The sequence below is a fragment of the Bombina bombina genome, chromosome 8 (genome assembly GCF_027579735.1).
Source record: "Bombina bombina isolate aBomBom1 chromosome 8, aBomBom1.pri, whole genome shotgun sequence".
In the NCBI taxonomy this organism is placed as follows: domain Eukaryota; kingdom Metazoa; phylum Chordata; class Amphibia; order Anura; family Bombinatoridae; genus Bombina; species Bombina bombina.
This window is the reverse complement of record NC_069506.1, coordinates 307,112,092-307,132,423: the sequence shown is the minus strand read 5'-3', so window position 1 is coordinate 307,132,423 and position 20,332 is coordinate 307,112,092.

Genomic DNA, 20,332 nt, shown 5'->3' with positions numbered 1-20,332 from the left:
TGAAAGCTACTTCATACTGACAGTTTGCGGCAAGTTGCAGAAAGCATACAAGCAGTCTGTTTGGCTGAACATTCCCATATAATTTAATGTGGCAAGATGGAAAATACAGTGTGCCACAAATTCTGTTAGACTACCAAAGAAATAAATGGATTTGTTGTGCGGTTTTACTTATTAAACTGCAGAATAATATTTCCTTACAGTTTTTTCTTTTCCTCTGCCCCCATCTTGTGTTTTATTTCATTATTTTCGTGAAGTGCACGGTGGGATTAGCAAGACGAAGAATTGAGGCTGAGTTATTTTCTTTTGCTAAGAATTGGAGTGGTTTGACACAAGGCCTTGTTATCAGCACACAAGCAAGGAACCTCATTAAAATTCAATTCACACTAATTGTTATTCTCCTTTCATTAGCTGGCGCTGTAACACATAAAAAAAAAAAAAAAATACATAAAAAAAGGAAAAATAAAGAAAAAGAAATCTCAAGAGATATTTAAGCTCCTTTTTTTCCACTGCTGGAAAGAAATCACTTTAAAGCGAGTATAAAATTATACCAAGTTCTTGCAATTGTTAGAGTTAAAATATAAAATTTGACTTTTCAGAAATATTCTGTACCTATTTCTTAAAGGAACACGATACTCACATTTTTTTTTCTGTCTCATCAAAAAATTTTGCAGTGCTTTTTTGTTTTTCTTTAAGGAAAATAGATCTTCCTCTGCTAAATAAAACCAACATTTTATGTGTGAGTTGTTCGTCAGCCATTGATGTTTACTATATCTTAATTCGCTTTGTGAAAATGTTGAAAGGCGCTTTTAAAAGTTTTTTGGTAAAGACTTCCAAGAGCATACCCAAAGTTCCCTGTAATTACACTTTTTTTTGGATGATCACATTTTAGCGGGCTGTGTATTGCTATCCCACATGTCTTTGTAACCCAGTTTAATCACATTGAAAGTTGAAACCACCCAAATCTCACCCAGAAATGCCTACATATCTCTTAGCATTGCTTAGACTACATCTCTTGACTGCTTTTTGCCTGACTGATGAATTTCTAGCAGCAAATCCACTGTAAAGTAAAATCTACTGTGCTGGGGGAAGGATTAAAATAGCCCCTCCCTACTGCTGTTTATTCCTGCCTAGCCATGCCCCCATGGAGCATAGCAACACCCCTAAGCCACCATTAACAATCTTAGACCACCTAACTTCCACCAAGTGACACCTGGGGCCATGCCACTACCTGCACTGACCACATGAATACTCACAGCATATGGTTTCTAGACTTAATATAGATCAATGTTCATCACCCCCAATAATCTGTGTCCGAAACAACCACGGTTTACTCAGATCTTTATGGCTCCACATCCAGCTTCCCAGAATCCACCTTTGATCTTTGGTATTTAAAGTTACATTATATTAAAAAAAAAATCATCATCTACATATTTACATATATATTTATTATATACATATATTTTTTTTTACCTGAAAACAAAAAAAAATTGTAAAAGTTTTTTGTTGTTGTTTAAGTTTTAACTAATACATGACTTTTATTGGTACACTTCCTACTAATGCTTACTCACCTGATAATTAGTTACAGCTAATTCTTTCAGCTGATAGGCACACACAGTTGTAAAATTTATCACATCAGCATAACATAATAAAAAAAAAAAACACACACTTTCACATTTACTTCTGTTATTAAATTAACATTTTTTTCTCATGGTTTCCTTCATTGAAACTTAGCCCCTTTCCCTGAGGGCATACTGAGACAGTAGCTTCAGTCACTATATGGTAATGCTCTATGGTAAACTAAGCTAGTGCTGTATAGCTAGAAGTACTACTTAAATAGAGAACAATCACCAAGATTACAAGTTTTGCACTTAACTGGGTGCGTAAATAACGCAAAAAAATTAGCGTTATGGCACTTTCCATAACGCTGCCATTCAGTGGCATATTTAGGTTTTGTGCTGCCCTAGGCACCTAGGCACTCAAAAGTCTGCTCCCCCCCCAAAGGTTTTAGGCCTTTTTTCCCCTTAATATTTTTTTGGGTCGAAAATGGGCTAGCAAAATACTTGCATACAGGTGGGTTAAATTGCATGCATCTCATACCATTTTATCCCTGAGAGAAGGGAGACAAAAGAAGGACATGGGAGAAAAGGGAGGGAAAGAAAAGAAGGAAGAGAGAGAGAGAATAGAAAGTGGGGAGGGAGGGCGGGAGAGGAGAAAAGGAGGGAGGGAAAGAAAGGAGTGAAAGAAGGGAGCAAGGGAGGAAGTTGAGAGAAAGAAGGCAGGAGGGAAATAAAAAAGGGAGGGAGGAAGGGAGTTGAGGGAGGAAGGGAGGGAGAAATGGAAAGAAGGGAGAGGGGAAGGGAGGGAAAGAAGAACACACTTTGAAAGAATCACTGCCCTTTACATGCAACAACATACAGTAATTATGATTATTAAAGTAATGAAACTTGAAAGTGTCCTTTTAACTATTTACTCCATGCGTTCATGAATGCAGAGAAAGCTATTAGTAGCTAACATACATTAGCACTGAGAGTTTATGATTAGACATCACACGCTGACAAGGGGAGGCAGCATATCGACACAAGAACTTCTGCTCCAGCCTCACCTTATAAGCATATCCCCGGGCAATGGTTTAAAGGAGCACTGCCTGTGAAGAGCGACCATAATCAGCGCACGTGCCTTGTCTTCTCTGTAAAAGCCTGCACTTTATTGCTCACTGTACTGTGTGCTGGCTTTTAAAGAGAGGATAGGACAGATGTGCTGCCCCTCCCAAATCTGCTGCCCTAGGCACCGGCCTTGTTGGCCTAGGCCATAATACACCCCTGCTGCCATTACAAGTTACTGAAAATCCTTCTCTTGTTGTGCGGTATGGTGCGATAAGCTCCATACCACACAAAACCCAAGGACTGAGTTGACAAGATCATGCACGCTTTCCCTCATAGACATCAATGAAGAGAAAGTGTTAGAAAAAAACTAACACCTGCGATTGCAGAATGGAGATTGTTGTAACGCAATGTTATGTTAAAACCTAAAACCTTAACATAAACCGACACTAAATAAAATGATTAAGCCCTAATCCGCCGCCCCGACATCGCCGACACTAAATAAAATTATTAACCCCTAATCCACTGCCCCCGACATAACCGACACTAAAAAATCTATTAACCCCTAAACCGCTGTCCCCCACATCGCTACTAATAAAATAAACCTATTAATCCCTAAACTGCCGGCACCCAAAATCGCAACTACTAAACTAAACATATTAACACCTAAACCGCCAGCCCCCACATCGCAGCACTCTAAATTAAACTATTAACCCCTAAACTTAATATCCCCTCATTTTAAATAAATACAAACTTACCTGCAAAATAAAAAAACTAAGTTTAAACTATAAAGTAACCAATTTTAAAACAAAATTAATGAAAAATAAAAAAAATTAATTACAAATAAAAAAATATCCTAACACTACAAAAAATTCAAAAAAATTACATTACAAAAAATAAAAACTCTAAAATTACAAAAAATAAAAAATGCTAAAATTACAAAAAATAAAAAATTCTAAGATTACAAAAAATAATAAACAAAACAATAACAATGAAATCTAATCTAATACCCCTATATAAAAAAACCTCCAAAATAAAAACACCCCCTAACCTAACAATAAACTACCAAAACTACCAATACCCCTTAAAAGGGCCTTTTGTAGGGAATTGCCCTGAAGCAATCAGCTCTTTTACCTTAAAAAAGTCCCCCCTAAAAGTAAAACCCCCACCCAACCAACCCCCCAAAATAAAAAACCTAAGTTAAAAAAAAACCTAAGCTACCCATTGACCCTAATGGGGCTTTTGTATGGGCATTGCCTTTAAAAGGGCATTCAGCTCTTTTGTGCTCAAAGCCCTAATCTAAAAAAAAAAAAACTAACACTAACCCCAGGAAATCTACTCACAGTTCCTGAAGTCCGGACATCCATCTTCATCCAGGCAGGGAAAAGTCTTCATCCATCACGGGGGCATCTTTTATCTTCATCTGGTGGCATGGAGCTGTGGAGGCACGAAGCATAGTCGCCGGTAGCGAGGACATCCAATGTGGGGGAACCTCTTCATACGATCACCGCCGTACACTGAAGATTGAATGCAAGATACCCGTTTAAAAAATTAAGTACCTTGCATTCCTATTGGCTTACATTTTCAAATCAGCCAATAGGATGAGAGCTACTGAAATCCTATTAGCTGATTTGAACAGTGTTTTTATTTTTGTAATGTAATTTTTTCATAATGTTTTTTTTAAATTTGTAATTTTTTTTTTTTATTTTGCGTTAAGTTTAATGTTTTAAAATATTAATGTTAGGTTACTTTATAGTTTAAACGTAGTTTTTTTTTTTATTTCACAGGTAAGATTTTATTTATTTAAAGATAGTTATATTGTAAATTTAATTTAAAATTAGGGGGGTATTAGGTTTAGGGGTTAATAGTTTAATTTAGTGTGTTGCGATGTGGGGGGCTGGCGGTTTAGGGGTTAATAGGTTTAGTTTAGTAGTTGTGATGTTTAGGGTTTAATAGTTTTATTATAGTATTAGCGATATAGAGGGTTGGTGATGTGAGTGTACAGTGGTTTAGGCATTAATACATTTATTTTCATAGTAGCGATGTGGGTGGCCGGCGGTTTAGAGGTTAATAGGTAGTTTATGGGTGTTAGTGAACTTTGTAACATTTTAGTTATACTACTGGTCTCAGATTGCGGTATGGATCAGGGTGGTATAGGCTATAACGCAAGCATTTTAGCCGGACTGCACAACCCGTAATACAGCGGTATGGAAATCCCACACTCAAACGTCATGGAATGGATCATTGCGTTATAGCTATACCACATCGACTTGTAATATGGGAGACCTGCCATTCCACGTGCATTGGCCAATTTTTCAGAGGTATAGCCGTACTGCACCATACCGAAAAACTTGTAATCTTGGTGAATGTTTGAACAAACTGAGGATTTATCTATCTTTGGATAGGGGACATCCAAGCGTTGTGTGCAGTAGTGAGAAGTGTAGGCCGTGTTCCCTGCTGTCACTCAGCACTGCTTGCGCCATCCTCTTCAGCTTGCTATTAAAGCATTGCGCTAAACACACTGCTGCCGTCACACCTTAAACATAAAAGTTTTATTTTGACTTCTTAAAGGGACATGACACCCCAAAATTTTCTTTCATGATTTAGATAGAGAATACCATTTTAAACGACTTTCGAATTTACTTCTATTATTTAATTTACTTCCTTCTCTTGTTATCCTTTGCTGAAAGGTTTATCTAGGCAAGCTCAGGAGCAGAAGAGAACCTAGGTTCTAGCTGCTGATTGGTGGCTGCATATATATATCGATTGTGATTGGCTCACCCCTGTGTTCAGTTAGAAACCATTAGTGTATTGCTGCTCCTTCAACAAATGATACCAAGAGAATGAAACAAATTAGATAATAGAAGTAAATAAGAAAGTTGTTTAAAATTGTATTCTCTATCTGAATCATGAAAGAAAACATTTGGGTTTCATGTCTCTTTAAGGTTACGCTCACCTCTATTAATACAGACTACTCTAGAGGACACCTGCACTTTGTACTTAGAGGACATTTCTGGTTGGTTGATATAAAATAACATACTAGCCAAGTCTGATTTTTATAAAACAAATGAATATCTTTTTTTCTTCAATTGTTTTTTAATAGCCAAACTCTGCCCACCCTTTGCCTTATTTGGAGCCATTCCAGGCTTCAGTCTGAGAATATACGATAGGGGGTGTGCGAGAGTTGCATGTTAAGTTTTTTGCCCCCTTTTTTGGCCCCATTGACTTCTATGGGGGATTACGTAAACACGCACACGATATTCTAAGTTCTGCTTTTTGTGCTCGTCGGGTTATCACAAGAACGAAAACAGTTTACTTTCAACTCATAATACGATCGCAAACTGATAAGCGCAAAAAGATTACTTTTAGCACAATGCTCGAGCAGGAGCGTCAAATAGTGCTTCACTTGTAATTTGGCCTAAAATAGGGCACTACTCTTCCTTAAAATGCTCAAGCCTATCCCAGTCCGGCCCTGAGCAGGTGCATTTTAAGTTCTTAGAATTAGTAATTATTCAGTTTTCAAAGTAAAATTACATGAAAAGGGGCAAAATAAATAATGAAAATAAATTGCAAAGCCATTTTATTACAAATAACTAAACCTTTTATATACAAATCACAAGGTGTTTACTCTCTTTAACTGGAAATGGACACAGCTTAGGTTCTTTTAAAAGAAAACTTACAATTAAGAAAACGTGTAGATTTTTATTTGCGTTGGTGATTGGAAACATAACTAAATCATAAAGCTGCTCAGATGGATACTTTTCCACCACATTCAAGGCTTTTCTTTTTTTTTCTGATGCAAGTTCAGCAATTATAATCCGACTAGCAAAATGTTCCTTCTGACCACTCACATATACAGATATTTTGTCAGCTGTATTATCTTCATTGTGGTAAAAATCCTGGTTTATTAATGTTCTCATAAGTTCTATAATTAATGATATTTGCTGATATCACTTTCTACCGACCTAATGGGCACATTTGTAAACTTCCTTCCTGGGCTATGGCGATAGGTGTGTTTCAGTATAGTGAACCCACTTATAGTCTGTGGAAAGATTATACTGAGTAACGTAGTGATGATACCAGTGATTCACTATTCTGCAGTGTCGCTCTCCATCCTTGTTTATTACTCGTGAACAGATTGATTAGTCTGAGTTCAGAAAACAGGAGGAATTGGTGTTCTTAAAATGAATACTTTCCTTTCTCTTTCCATAGCCAGCAAAGGCTATTTAGTAATAGAAATAAAATAGCCACAGTCTATTCTACATACAGCTCTGTAAAACCCTTTTCAGCAAAGGAAAATGCAAAATATAATGTAAGTATTATGGGTTTTTTTCTAGATCCAACCAGCTAATTGTACATTTAGCACATTCACTTGTGCGAATAAGGCTGTAGATCAAATGCTTACTTTAGACATTTTGCCATTTTTATGCCCTTTAAATCGAAATATCTTTTTTGCTGCAAAATCTTTAAATGGAATAATCCTCTTGCTGCAGTGTAGAGGGCATTTTTACTTTGAATCTGTGTTGTGGAAGCTGCAGAAGACGTGACAAGGAGCGATTACTGAATGCACCCACAGCTACAGAAAATATCAAAGTGTCCCCCAGTGTGTTTTGTCTTTAATATGCAGCAAATATACATCTCTTTTTACCCCATGGCTGCTGTGCAATACGCTGCACTCCCCTACAGCAGAGCAGGGGTTACGCTTCAAAAAAACAATGCAATACACTGCAGCCTTTCACACTAGCTAACATGTTAATCTGCAAAAAACAAAAATCTTAGTGTGTCATCATTTTAATTCCACACGCAGGTTACATGTCACATATAGGTAGCCTGTGTTTTACTGTAAAAACTACTCAGATTTCAGGAGCACAATAGATACAGCAATATGGAGTAGATTACAGTGTTGTATCCAGGTAACAAACAGGTAGAACCCCTAGACAGCTACCTACTTACCCAGTGACAGTGTGCATAGCTTACAAAGTATAATAAATGTGAGTGCAATTACAATTATTCTGTAGTAAATTAACATATTGGGCCGAATTATCAAGCTCCGAAACAGAAGTTATGAAGCAGCGGTCTAAACCTCATTCCCCAAGATGTACTTGGGGTGTATGCCAAAGGATCGGCGGTGCGCTCCCCAGACAGAGGCAAAGCAAATAGTAAAAATAGAAGTCACCTGAAGTGATGTCAGATTTGAGTTTTTGAGGAATTGGAATTCTCGACAGAACACCTGCTCTGAGGCGCCGGACAGAAATCAACCCGATCAAATACGATCGGGTTGATTGACACCCCTTGCTAGCGGCCATAAATCTGCAGGGGGCGGTATTGCACAAGCAGTTCTGGTGAACTGCTTGTGCAATGATAAATGCTGACAGTGTATGCTGTCGGCATTTATCAATGTACAGCGGACATGATACGCTACATCTTATCATGTCCGCTTGCACGTTGATAAATATGCCCTATTGTCTCAAGTGGAGTGCTATTAATAGAGAAGGATACACTATCAATACTGTGGGTCTGTCCAATAAATATTAACAGTAACATATACAGTATATACAGTATATGGGACTGATATGTTGCAGAGTTAGGCTTGTGAAGCTTGTCAGGTGAACTCATGTTCTCAGAATTAGAAACAAAATCAAAATTAAATTACAAGAAAAGGGGCAATATACATTCTGAAAGTATAGGGCAAAGTTATTTTAATACATGAATGTAAGCATTATTATTTCATATTAAAATCCCAAACATTTTAATTTAAAAATGCCTATGTTGAGGTTTTAGAAGAGACACAGCTTTTTGACCATGTAATTGTCCCATGATTACAATCCATTAGGTAATGTTAGGTGATCTTGTAGCTATTGTTTTGCTTCTTTGGCACTGTAATCCATTAGAAATGCTGCTATATACATTAGTTTATACAGAACAGATTATGATATAAAAGATATCTGATACTCATATGCAGATTTTAAACAAAAGACAAAAACCTCTGTATTGGGTTTCCATACACTTACACAGAAGTTTACACAAGAGTAAAACATGGTGGATATTGATAATAATTTCATATTGATATTTGCTGCCTAATGTGCATGTAGCAGTTTTTTTCAACAAAAGTGACAGTCTACTTTAAAATTTTTATTGCCAGATTACAAGTGGAGCACTATTTAACACTCCTGCTTGAGCGTTAACTGCACTAGAAGTAAGCTTTTTGCGCGCGTCGGTTATGCTTGTATCATGAGTTAACTTGATAAGCATAAAAAGACGAACTTACAATATTGCGCACGCAATAACCTATTCCCCCATAGTCGTCAATGGAACAAAAAAACTAGAAAAAAATCTAACACCTTACTCGTGTGCTAACCCGATCACATATTCTCAAGTGCGCTAACCGGACATAAAAATATGAATACTTCACATTCAAATATTCTTCACATAGCAGAATATGTTCTATTTATTCATAAATACATATTTCTACATATCTCTGATGGTATTTTGCACAAATATATATCTATACCTATATACAGTATATCTATACCTATATACTGTATATATATATACCTATATCTATACCTATATATATATATATATATATATATATATATATATATATATATATATATATATATATATATATATATATATACATACATGATTATATATACTGTAGGTCTAGATATATTCAGATATATAAATATATATGGGAATATATATTTAAAAATACTTAGAACATATTCTGCTATGTGCAGAACATTGGAATGTCAAATATTCACAGTAAATACATAGTTAAAACCTTTATTAAATATGATTATTTCATAAACATGTTTTTACATGTTTCCTCTACTTAAAGTGAAGGTAAACTTTGATGAATGAAAGCCCTGTGTTTAAAAACTTACCTTTCTTCTTTTCACAGCCAGAGCAGCTTCCCCCACCCGGAGATCCTCTCTTCACACGTCAGCAGTGACTAATCCGGCTACCTCCAATCATTGCATGGCTTTAGGCAATGACTCCCCTTGGGGGAAAGCCGTGATTGGAGCAAGCCGAATTAGTCATTGATGACATGTAAAGAGAGGATTTCCGGATGGGGGAAGCTACTCTGGCTGTGAAAAGAACAAAGGTAAATTTTTAAACAAAACGGCTGCTTTCTAAACTTTTATGAATGAAAGTGCCCCTGTTTTTAATAGTATTTTTAAAAACCGGGCTTTCATTCATCAAAATTTACCTTCACTTTAACTGCAAAGGGCTCCGATGCACTTCTATATTTGTCTATATATATATGTGTACATATGTATTTATGTGTTAATATATATATATTTATTTATATATATATATACATATATATATACTGTATACATATAACTACTGTACATAAATACATATGTACACACATTTATATATACACACACACATAAATATACATCTTTAGTATGTATCTCAATGTTAAAGCCCTTTGCCTGCCTTTTTTTCTAAAACCTGAGACCTCGCATCTTTGAGCCCTTATAACTTTTGTGTGCAATATTTTTTTTTTTTATATAATTTTTATTAGAAAGTGTTATTATGTGTATAACTGTACTTTGTAATGTGTTTTTGATATGTTTTGTGTAACTTTTATGTTTCGCAAAACGGTTAACCATAGCTCTCAGAACGCGTAATCATTCTAGCGTAAATCACCTGATGTTTACTTTCAACTTGAAATACAATTGGAAAACCTGACACATGTAACACCAGAGGTAAACCCCTTATTGCTTGCGCGTAACTTGTAATCTGGCCTTTATTGTTTAAAAAGATAGATAATCCCTTTATTACCCATTCCCCAGTTTTGCATAACCAGCACCTCTACAGACTGCCCCTTTATTTCAGTGCTTTTTGTAAATTTGAATTTCAGCCAATTAGTGCTGGTTCATGCATTACTCCACGGGAGTAAGCACAATGTTATCTATATGGCATACATAAACTAGTGCTGTCTGGCTGTGAAAAGATAATAAAATGCACTGAAATAAGAGGTGGTCTGCAGGGGCAGTTAACAAGATCTGTAGGAAACGTGAGAAGACACAACATCCAGAAATGGCTTTTAGCAATCGTGCTCTTAAAATCTTTGTTTTTCTTTCATACATAACTCCCAAAAATCTTTTTTTTTAACGTGATTACAGTACGTTAATTCTTGCATCTTCAGCAAAGACAAACCACATTCTGTACAATGAGGTTTGCAACTTTTAACTATATTTAAACCCTGTCACTTAGAGGTTTCTTGATTTACAATTTGAGAACTTCCAAAATAATGTGTTTGAAGATTTCTTATTGAAATTCATGTCCCATACTGTTATTTAAAAATATATAAATATAAAATACTTTAACACATAAAACATAATTTATCAAACATGTTATAATCAGTTCTGAGTGCTGTTGTGAGAAAATGTAGATCTAATGTGTGTTAACAATGTAGATCTAATGTGTGTTAACAATGTCTGCTGTGTTTCACTCCAAAAGATCACTTTGTTAATAATAAAAAGTCAGTTAACAGAAATTAATTAGGCTCTATGGAATGCAGTATCTTACAGGGGAGAGTAAGGTTAACAGGGGAGCACCTGGCACAGTTTATACTATTTTATGAAGCAAATACAAATACAACTTTTCAGTATACTTTAACTATATTTGCTTCTAGTTTTGCATGAGTGTCATTTTCTTTCAATGCAATAAAAGCTTGATGTATTTTGAGACTATTCCCTATTATTTAATTGGCAAAATAAATATGTGAGGCCTGCAGAAATAAAATCCTTAGAGAATACTGTGACAACTGTGAGAGAACTTCAGACATGTCGATATCCAGCTCACTTACCAAGACTGCAAAATTATTTCTATTTTTTGCTTCATATATGGGGGTCAATTTATCAAGCTCTGTACGAAGCTTAATGTCCCATGTTCCCGGTGAGCCTTCAGTCTCGCAAGAAACAGAAGTTATGAAGCAGCAGTCTAAAGATCACTGCTCCATAACTTGTCCGCCTGCTCTGAGGTGGCGGACAGAAATCAGGTTGATTGACACCCTCTGCTAGTGGCCGATTGGCCGTGAATCTGCAGGAGGCAGCATTGCACCAGCAGTTCACAAGAACTGCTTGTGCAATGATAAATGCCGACAGCGTATGCTGTCAGCATTTATTGATGTGCGGTGGACATGATACGCTACATCGTCCGTCCGCACTTTAATAAATGTACCCCATAGTTTTTACTTTGCAATTTCAATATGATTTTAACCTTGTACTGTCAATATTATTTTTTCTTTTTATTTTGAAATTAGAATTTTTACTTCCTGCATTTAGTAAATTTTTTTATACTACTTATTATATTGAGCACTGTATTGTAAAATGTGTGTCTCTTCTTTATATTCAGAGTTGAATGTTGTACCCCTTAGCAAGATGCTCAGCTCTTAAGATAAAACTTGCCATACTAGAAACCTGAGTAGCGCCTCTTAGTACTGATGTAAACTTAAAGATAAATTTGCTTGAGTGGTGACCATAATCAGTAATATGGTAAACTGCACTTGATGTAAAGTTAAGTTGGTTAACTACAGGTACAAGTTTGGTTTCATGAAAATATTTGGTTGCACACATACAAAGGATAAATAGTTTTGATTAACATTGTTTGCTTCTCTTAAAAAAATCCCAAAAACCCAGTAACTGTATTAAAAAATGAACCCACAGTTGCACAAAGGGAGACAACGCTGACCTCAGCCGGTCATCTCATAGCATTGCTGAACTGTGTGTTTACTAATGCTATAAAATTGTCTCCTCTTGGAATAAATCAGTAATAGGATAAAAATGTTAGTTTTGATAGATAAGGTATACGTTTCTCTTTCTAGAAATATCTATCATTTCACAATTTCTGTACCTTTATATATAAACTGGGTTTTTTCTTTTATAGACAAAGAAGCCAGAGAGGAAAGGGTTTTTTGATGTGCAGATAGCGAGTAAAGTTAAAAAATGTAATTTACCAAAATGAAATAAATACAAACAAACTGCAAATTAGCAGTTCTTACGCAAGATCACATTACACAGATATAGGGATCCTTCCTATTCTCTTGAATTCAGATAAAAGAAAAATATTTTAAAAAATCAACTTTTTTTTTTTTTTTTAAATTGTGAATATTTATCAAAATATTGTAGCATTTCTCCCTGATTGAAACACAAAGAATAGAACGAAAGCAGATCAATTTGGCCCTTGGGCCCTAAAATGCACAGCCTTACTCTAAAAATGTTCTTCCTTATAAAACAAAATTAGCTTTTCCTGAACAAAAATAAGAACAAGTATTTTATTCTATTAACTGAGAATAACTACAGTAACTTGATAGAAAGTGGCACAGATGCCATCTGACCACAGACTCTAGATTATCAACTTCTTTTTATGCATTCTCAGTGTTATGGTTGGCGTATACTGGCACATTATGTGTGGCACTCGCCCGGTGTATTATGTCAGCTTGCGCCATAAGTGAACATGCATAACGGTATATGGTGGCTGTTTATGAACGCTGGCTATCGGGGGTAACAAAGCAGAAAGGTTTCCCCAAAAGTTCTCTTTGTACAACTGCATATGGATGAATAAATAATGGTAGTGAAAAACATTATTTTGCATATGTATTTTAAAGGAACATTCAAGTCAAAATTTAAATGCATATAGATGAATTACTTCTTTGAATAGAAACATATTTGCAATAAACATGTATTGGCAAAAATGCTTCTAATAAAAATGATCACTGTTTTAGTGATAACATTTTTCTCTGCACGTGCATGTGAAGCATAGCTAGATATTCCCAGCATTTCAATTACTGCAGCTGCTCACAGTGCCAGTGGGGCTTGTATCATGTCACCAATTAACAAACAGTAATTACCAGATAATACAAGCACCTTAGGCTCTCTGAACAAGTGCTGTGTTTTAAAAGCTGGTGCACAGTGAATACTTAAATACACTATTTTTTGTTATAAACATTTTTGCTAATACATGTATAATACAAAAATGCTTCTATTCAAACCAGAAATGTATGCATGTGGATTCCAATTTAGGCTGGAATGTCCCTTTAAAGGGACATAGTACTCATATGCTAAATCACTTGAAACTGATGCAGTATAACTGTAAAAGCTGACAGGAAAATATCACCTGAGCATCTCTATGTAAAAAAAGAAGATATTTTACCTCACAATTTCCTCAGCTCAGCAGAGTAAGTTCTGTGTAAAAAAATATACTTCAGCTGTTGCTCAGCTGCAGGTAAAAAAATAAATACATTAAGAAATTAGCAGCAGCCAATCAGCATCAGCAGTGCTGAGGTAATGAACTCTTTTACTGTGATCTCATGAGATTTCACTTAACTCTCATGAGATTTCATACGGCTAGATTTAGAGTTTTGTTGGTAACGACCCACGTAGCTAACGCATGCTTTTTTTTCCCCGCACCTTTTAAATACCGCTGGTATTTAGAGTTCACAGAATGGCTGCGTTTTAAGTGCGTTAGGCTCCAAAAAGGTAGCGTATAGCATAATTTACCGCCACTGCAATTAAATACCAGCAGTGCTTAAGGACGGGGCCAGCTTCAAAAACGTGCTTGTGCACGATTCCCCCATAGGAAACAATGGGGCAGTTTGAGCTGAAAAAAACCTAACACCTGCAAAAAAGCAGCGTTAAGCTCCTAATGCAGCCTCATTGTTTCCTATGGGGAAACACTTCCTATGTCTGCACCTAACACCCTAACATGTACCCCGAGTCTAAACATCCCTAACCTTACACTTATTAACCCCTAATCTCCCGCCCCCGCTATCGCTGACCCCTGCATATTATTATTAACCCCTAATCTGCCGCTCTGTACACCGCCGCGACCTACATTATACCTATGTGCCCCTAATCTGCTGACCATAATACCGCCGACCCCTATATTTTATTTATTAACCCCTAATCTGTCGCCCCCAACGTCGCCTCCACCTACCTACAATTATTAACCCTAATCCGCCTACCGGACCGCACCGCTACTCTAATAAATGTATTAACCCCTAAAGCTAAGTCTAACCCTAACACTAACACCCCCCTAAGTTAAATATAATTTAAATCTAACGAAATAAATTAACTCTTATTAAATAAATTATTCATATTTAAAGCTAAATACTTACCTGTAAAATAAATCCTAATATAGCTACAATATAAATTATAATTATATTGTAGCTATTTTAGGATTAATATTTATTTTACAGGCAACTTTGTATTTATTTTAACCAGGTACAATAGCTATAAAATAGTTAATATCTATTTAATAGCTACCTAGTTAAAATAATTACAAAATTACCTGTAAAATAAATCCTAACCTAAGTTACAATTAAACCTAACACTGCACTATCAATAAATAAATTAAATACAATACCTACAAATAAATACAATTAAATAAACTAACTAAAGTACAAAAAATAAAAAAGAACTAAGTTACAAAAAATAAAAAAATATTTACAAACATTAGAAAAATATTACAACAATTTTAAACTAATTACACCTACTCTAAGCCCCCTAATAAAATAACAAAGACCCCCAAAATAAAAAAATGCCCTACCCTATTCTAAAATTAAAATAGAAAAGCTCTTTTACCTTACCAGCCCTGAAAAGGGCCCTTTGCGGGGCATGCCCCAAAGAATTCAGCTCTTTTGCCTGTAAAAAAAAACCATACAATACCCCCCCCAACATTACAACCCACCACCCACATATCCCTAATCTAACCCAAACCCCCCTTAAATAAACCTAACACTAAGCCCCTGAAGATCTCCCTACCTTATCTTCACCACACCGGGTATCAGCGATCCGTCCAGGCTCCGATTTATTGATCCAAGCCCAAGCGGGGGGTTGAAGATGTCCATGATCAGGCTGAAGTCTTCATCCAAGCGGGAGCTGAAGAGGTCCATGATCCGACTGAAGTCTTCTATCAAGCGGCATCTTCAATCTTCTTTCTTCCGGATCCATGTAGTTCATCCCGCCGACTCGGAACATCCATCTTCACCGATGACTTTCCGACGAATGACGGTTCCTTTAAGGGACGTCATCCAAGATGGCGTCCCTCGAATTCCGATTGGCTGATAGGATTCTATCAGCCAATCGGAATTAAGGTAGGAAAATTCTGATTGGCTGATGGAATCAGCCAATCAGATTCAATTTCAATCCGATTGGCTGATCCGATCAGCCATCAGATTGAGCTCGCATTCTATTGGCTGATCGGAACAGCCAATCGGATTGAACTTGAATCTGATTGGCTGATTCCATCAGCCAATTAGAATTTTCCTACCTTAATTCCGATTGGCTGATAGAATCCTATCAGCCAATCGGAATTCGAGCGACGCCATCTTGGATGACGTCCCTTAAAGGAACCGTCATTCGTCGGGAAGTCGTGGGTGAAGATGGATGTTCCGCGTCGGCGGGATGAACATGGATCCGGAAGAAAGAAGATTGAAGATGCCGCTTGATAGAAGGCTTCAGTGGGATCATGGACCTCTTCAGCTCCCGCTTGGATGAAGACTTCAGCCGGATCATGGACATCTTCAGCCTCCCGCTTGGGCTTGGATCAAGATATCAGAGGCACTTCTGGATCGATCGGTGAACCCGGCGTGGTGAAGACAAGGTAGGGAGATCTTCAGGGGCTTAGTGTTTGGTTTATTTAAGGGGGGTTTGAGTTAGATTAGGGGTATGTAGGTGGTGGGTTGTAATGTTGGGGGGGTATTGTATGTTTTTTTTTACAGGCAAAAGAGCTGAATTCTTTGGGGCATGCCCTGCAAAGGGCCCTTTTCAGGGCTGGTAAGGTAAAAGAGCTTTTCTATTTTAATTTTAGAATAGGGTAGGGCATTTTTTTATTTTGGGGGTCTTTGTTATTTTATTAGGGGGCTTAGAGTAGGTGTTATTAGTTTAAAATTGTTGTAATATTTTTCTAATGTTTGTAAATATTTTTTTATTTTTTGTAACTTAATTCTTTTTTATTTTTTGTACTTTAGTTAGTTTTTTTCATTGTATTTATTTGTAGGTATTTTATTTAATTAATTTATTTATTGATAGTGTAGTGTTAGGTTTAATTGTAGATAATTGTAGGTATTTAATTTATTTATTGATAGTGTAGTGTTAGGTTTAATTGTAACTTAGGTAAGGATTTATTTTACAGGTAAATAAATAGGTAAATAAATAGTTATTAACTATTTAATAGCTATTGTACCTGGTTAAAATAATTACAAAGTTGCCTGTAAAATAAATATTAATCCTAAAATAGCTACAATATAATTATAATTTATATTGTAGCTATATTAGGGTTTATTTTACAGGTAAGTATTTAGCTTTAAATAGGAATAATTTATTTAATAAGAGTTAATTTATTTCGTTAGATTTAAATTAAATTTAACTTAGGGGGGTGTTAGTGTTAGGGTTAGACTTAGCTTTAGGGGTTAATACATTTATTATAGTAGCGGTGTGGTCCAGTCGGCAGATTAGGGGTTAATAATTGTAGGTAGGTGGAGGCGACATTGGGGGCGGCAGATTAGGGGTTAATAAATATAATATAGGGGTCGGCTGTGTTAGGGGCAGCAGATTAGGGGTACATAGGTATAATGTAGGTTGCGGTGGTGTATGGAGCGGCAGATTAGGGGTTAAAAAATATGCAGGTGTCAGCAATAGAGGGGGCTGCAGATTAGGGGTTAATAAATATAATATAGGGGTCGGCGGTGTTAGGGGCAGCAGATTAGGGGTACATAGGAATAACGTAGGTGGCGGCGGTGTGCGGTCGGCAGATTAGGGGTTAAAATTTTTTAATAGAGTGGCGGCGATGTGGGGGGGCCTCAGTTTAGGGGTACATAGGTAGTTTATGGGTGTTAGTGTACTTTAGAGCACAGTAGTTAAGAGCTTTATAAACCGGCGTTAGCCCATAAAGCTCTTAACTACTGACTTATTTCTGCGCCTGGAGTTTTGTCGTTAGATTTCTAACGCTCACTTCAGCCACGACTCTAAATACCGGCGTTAGAAAGATCCCATTGAAAAGATAGGATACGCAAATGACGTAAGGGGATCTGTGGTATGGAAAAGTTGCGGCTGCAAAGTGAGCGTTAGACCCTTTCCTGACTGATTCTAAATACCAGCGGTAGCCCAAAACCAGCGTTAGGAGCCTCTAACGCTGGTTTTGACGGCTAACGCCAAACTCTAAATGTAGCCGATAGTAAACTTCCTTAAACTGAATAGGAAAATAAGATGAGTGTGCACGAAAGCTCACTCCCTTAGCTGTCCCGGGACAGACACAATGATATGCTGCTTAGAAATCCTTTACAATTGGATGTGGCTACTGAGGAATTTTTGAGGTAAAATATCTTTCTTTTTTACATAGAGATGTTCAGGTAATATTTTCTAGTCAGCTTTTTACAGCTATGCTGCATCACTTTCAACATTTGGGCATCATGGCCCTTTACGTATCTTCTTACATATGCTTGATCTATTGAGCTTTGGGGCTAATTGCACTCCTGTATAAGTAACCAGTGTGAAAATATTTATTTAGAATTTGGTAAGTGCCACAATTATTTCTTCATATTGTATTAAAACAATTCCAGCTTTAACTTTTAAAGGGTTATGAAACTGTAAGGTTTTTCTTTCATGATCCAGATTGGACATGTCATTTTAAACGATTTTCCAATTTACTTCTGTTATCTAATTTTCTTTGTACTTTTGCTATCCTTTGTTGAAAAGAATAACTAGGTAGGCTCAGGAGCAGCAAAGGACTACTAAGAGCTAGCTGCTGATTGGTGGCTTAAGATATATGCTTCTCATTCGCTCACCTGATGTGTTCAGATAGCTCCCAGTCCTGCATTGCTTCTCCTTCAACAAAGGAAACTGAGATAATTAACCAAATTTGATATTAAAAGTAAATTGGAAAGCTGTTTAAGATTGCATGCTCTATCTGAATCACAAACAAAACCATTTTGGGTTAAATGTCACTTTAACTTAGTTTCTTGGACACATTTTTCTTGCTTTTCCCTAACAATTAACATCCAGATAATAGATTAGTAACCTTTTATTGCTAGAGAGGACTGGGACACAATTGTAAACCTGACTGGCAGGCAAAGAGTTAGTACAATACCTCAACCTCCCAAACAACAGATACACTTAGGAGACTGGACACTAGGTGGCAACCATTCACCTTGATCCTGAAGCTTATCTTTAGTTAAAACATAGATGTCACATTACGTCCACACATTCCCTCCTCCTTCTGTATTAGATCTATAACCTGCACACTCATATGTGCTTTCTCTGCGCTGAAACCCAGTGCTCCAAAATATGCGTTTTAAGCTTCTCTTGTGCAAAAATAAATGATGGTTGAGGTTGCTCATCATTTGAACAATCAACTCCAAAAGACATTATCTGTGTTTGTATAAGAAATTTGCATTTGTGTTTGATATTTTGAAGAAAAAAAATGTTTGTTTAGAGGAGACAGGACAATTAATAATAATAATTAGAGATAATTAGAGATGGGTTAATTGGTTAATTGCATTGTAAATAGGGAATTATTAAGAATCTGTTCTATTGAAGGAAAAGCTTGGATGGATTTTACAAAGTTTCTGTTTATAACATCACACTTAGACCTTGAGAGAACAGCTAATTATAAATTCATTTAAACACTTAATTACATTTAATTAGAGCTTGGGTGGTCTTATAAATGAAGACGATTAGGTATTATCAACCAAAGGGAAACAAAATAATCAGACAATAAGCTGCCTCTGGTTAAACACCCTCATCACATTCATTGAAAAACATCTGCTCAAAAAACGCCCAACTGAAATAAATACAAACTACAACTCAGTATATTTCACTAACTAAAGATACATTTGGTGAAACTGTAAAATGAAATTCCGGTAGCCAAATAATTGTGTATCAACCTGCTTTCCCATTAAGAATTGTGAGAGGTGACCTTTAACCTTTAAGGTCAGTGGTATTTTTATTGATTGTGCTATCCTGGTAAGTCCATCACCTTTAACAAATTTAGCTCACATATATATCACAAGCCACATGGAAGGCCCTTGTACCCTACTAGACAAACATGTATCACTGATAATAAAATCAATACATAAAACATCTGGGAAGGCATTGTGCCCCCTAAATCCCATTGCCCTAGACACAGCTTTGGCAAAATACACCCCTGCTTAAAGGGACATTCCTGTCAAAATGTTAATGCACAATTGCACATATACAAATTACCTTTTTGAATAGAAACATATTTGCAATATAAATGTATTGGCAAAAAATGCTTCTAGTAAAAGTTATATCACTGTTTTAGTGTTAACATTTTCTCTGCACGTGCATGTGAAGCATAGCTAGATATTCTCAGTGCACCAATATTATAAATACTGCAGCTGCTTAGAGCAGCAGTGGGGCTTTTATCATCTCAACAATTAACAAAATTAGTAATTCCCAGATGGTTCAAGCACCTTAGGCTCTGTGAGCAAGTGCTGTGTTTAACCCTTTGCGTGCTAAGCACTTTCCCACCTGGGTGCTAAGATTTTTTTTTTTTTTTAATACATTTTCTTAACTTCTTTAACTTTTTTTTCAGACCCCCAAGACTTACACTGCTGAAAGTTTAGGCGATTACATTTCCAATGGTGGGTCTTGGGGGTCTGTTGCTGCTTAGATGCCTGAGATATAGGCTTCTAAGCAGCATGCCCCCTGCTCCTATACTTAACATTGTTAAGTATAAATAAAGTTGCG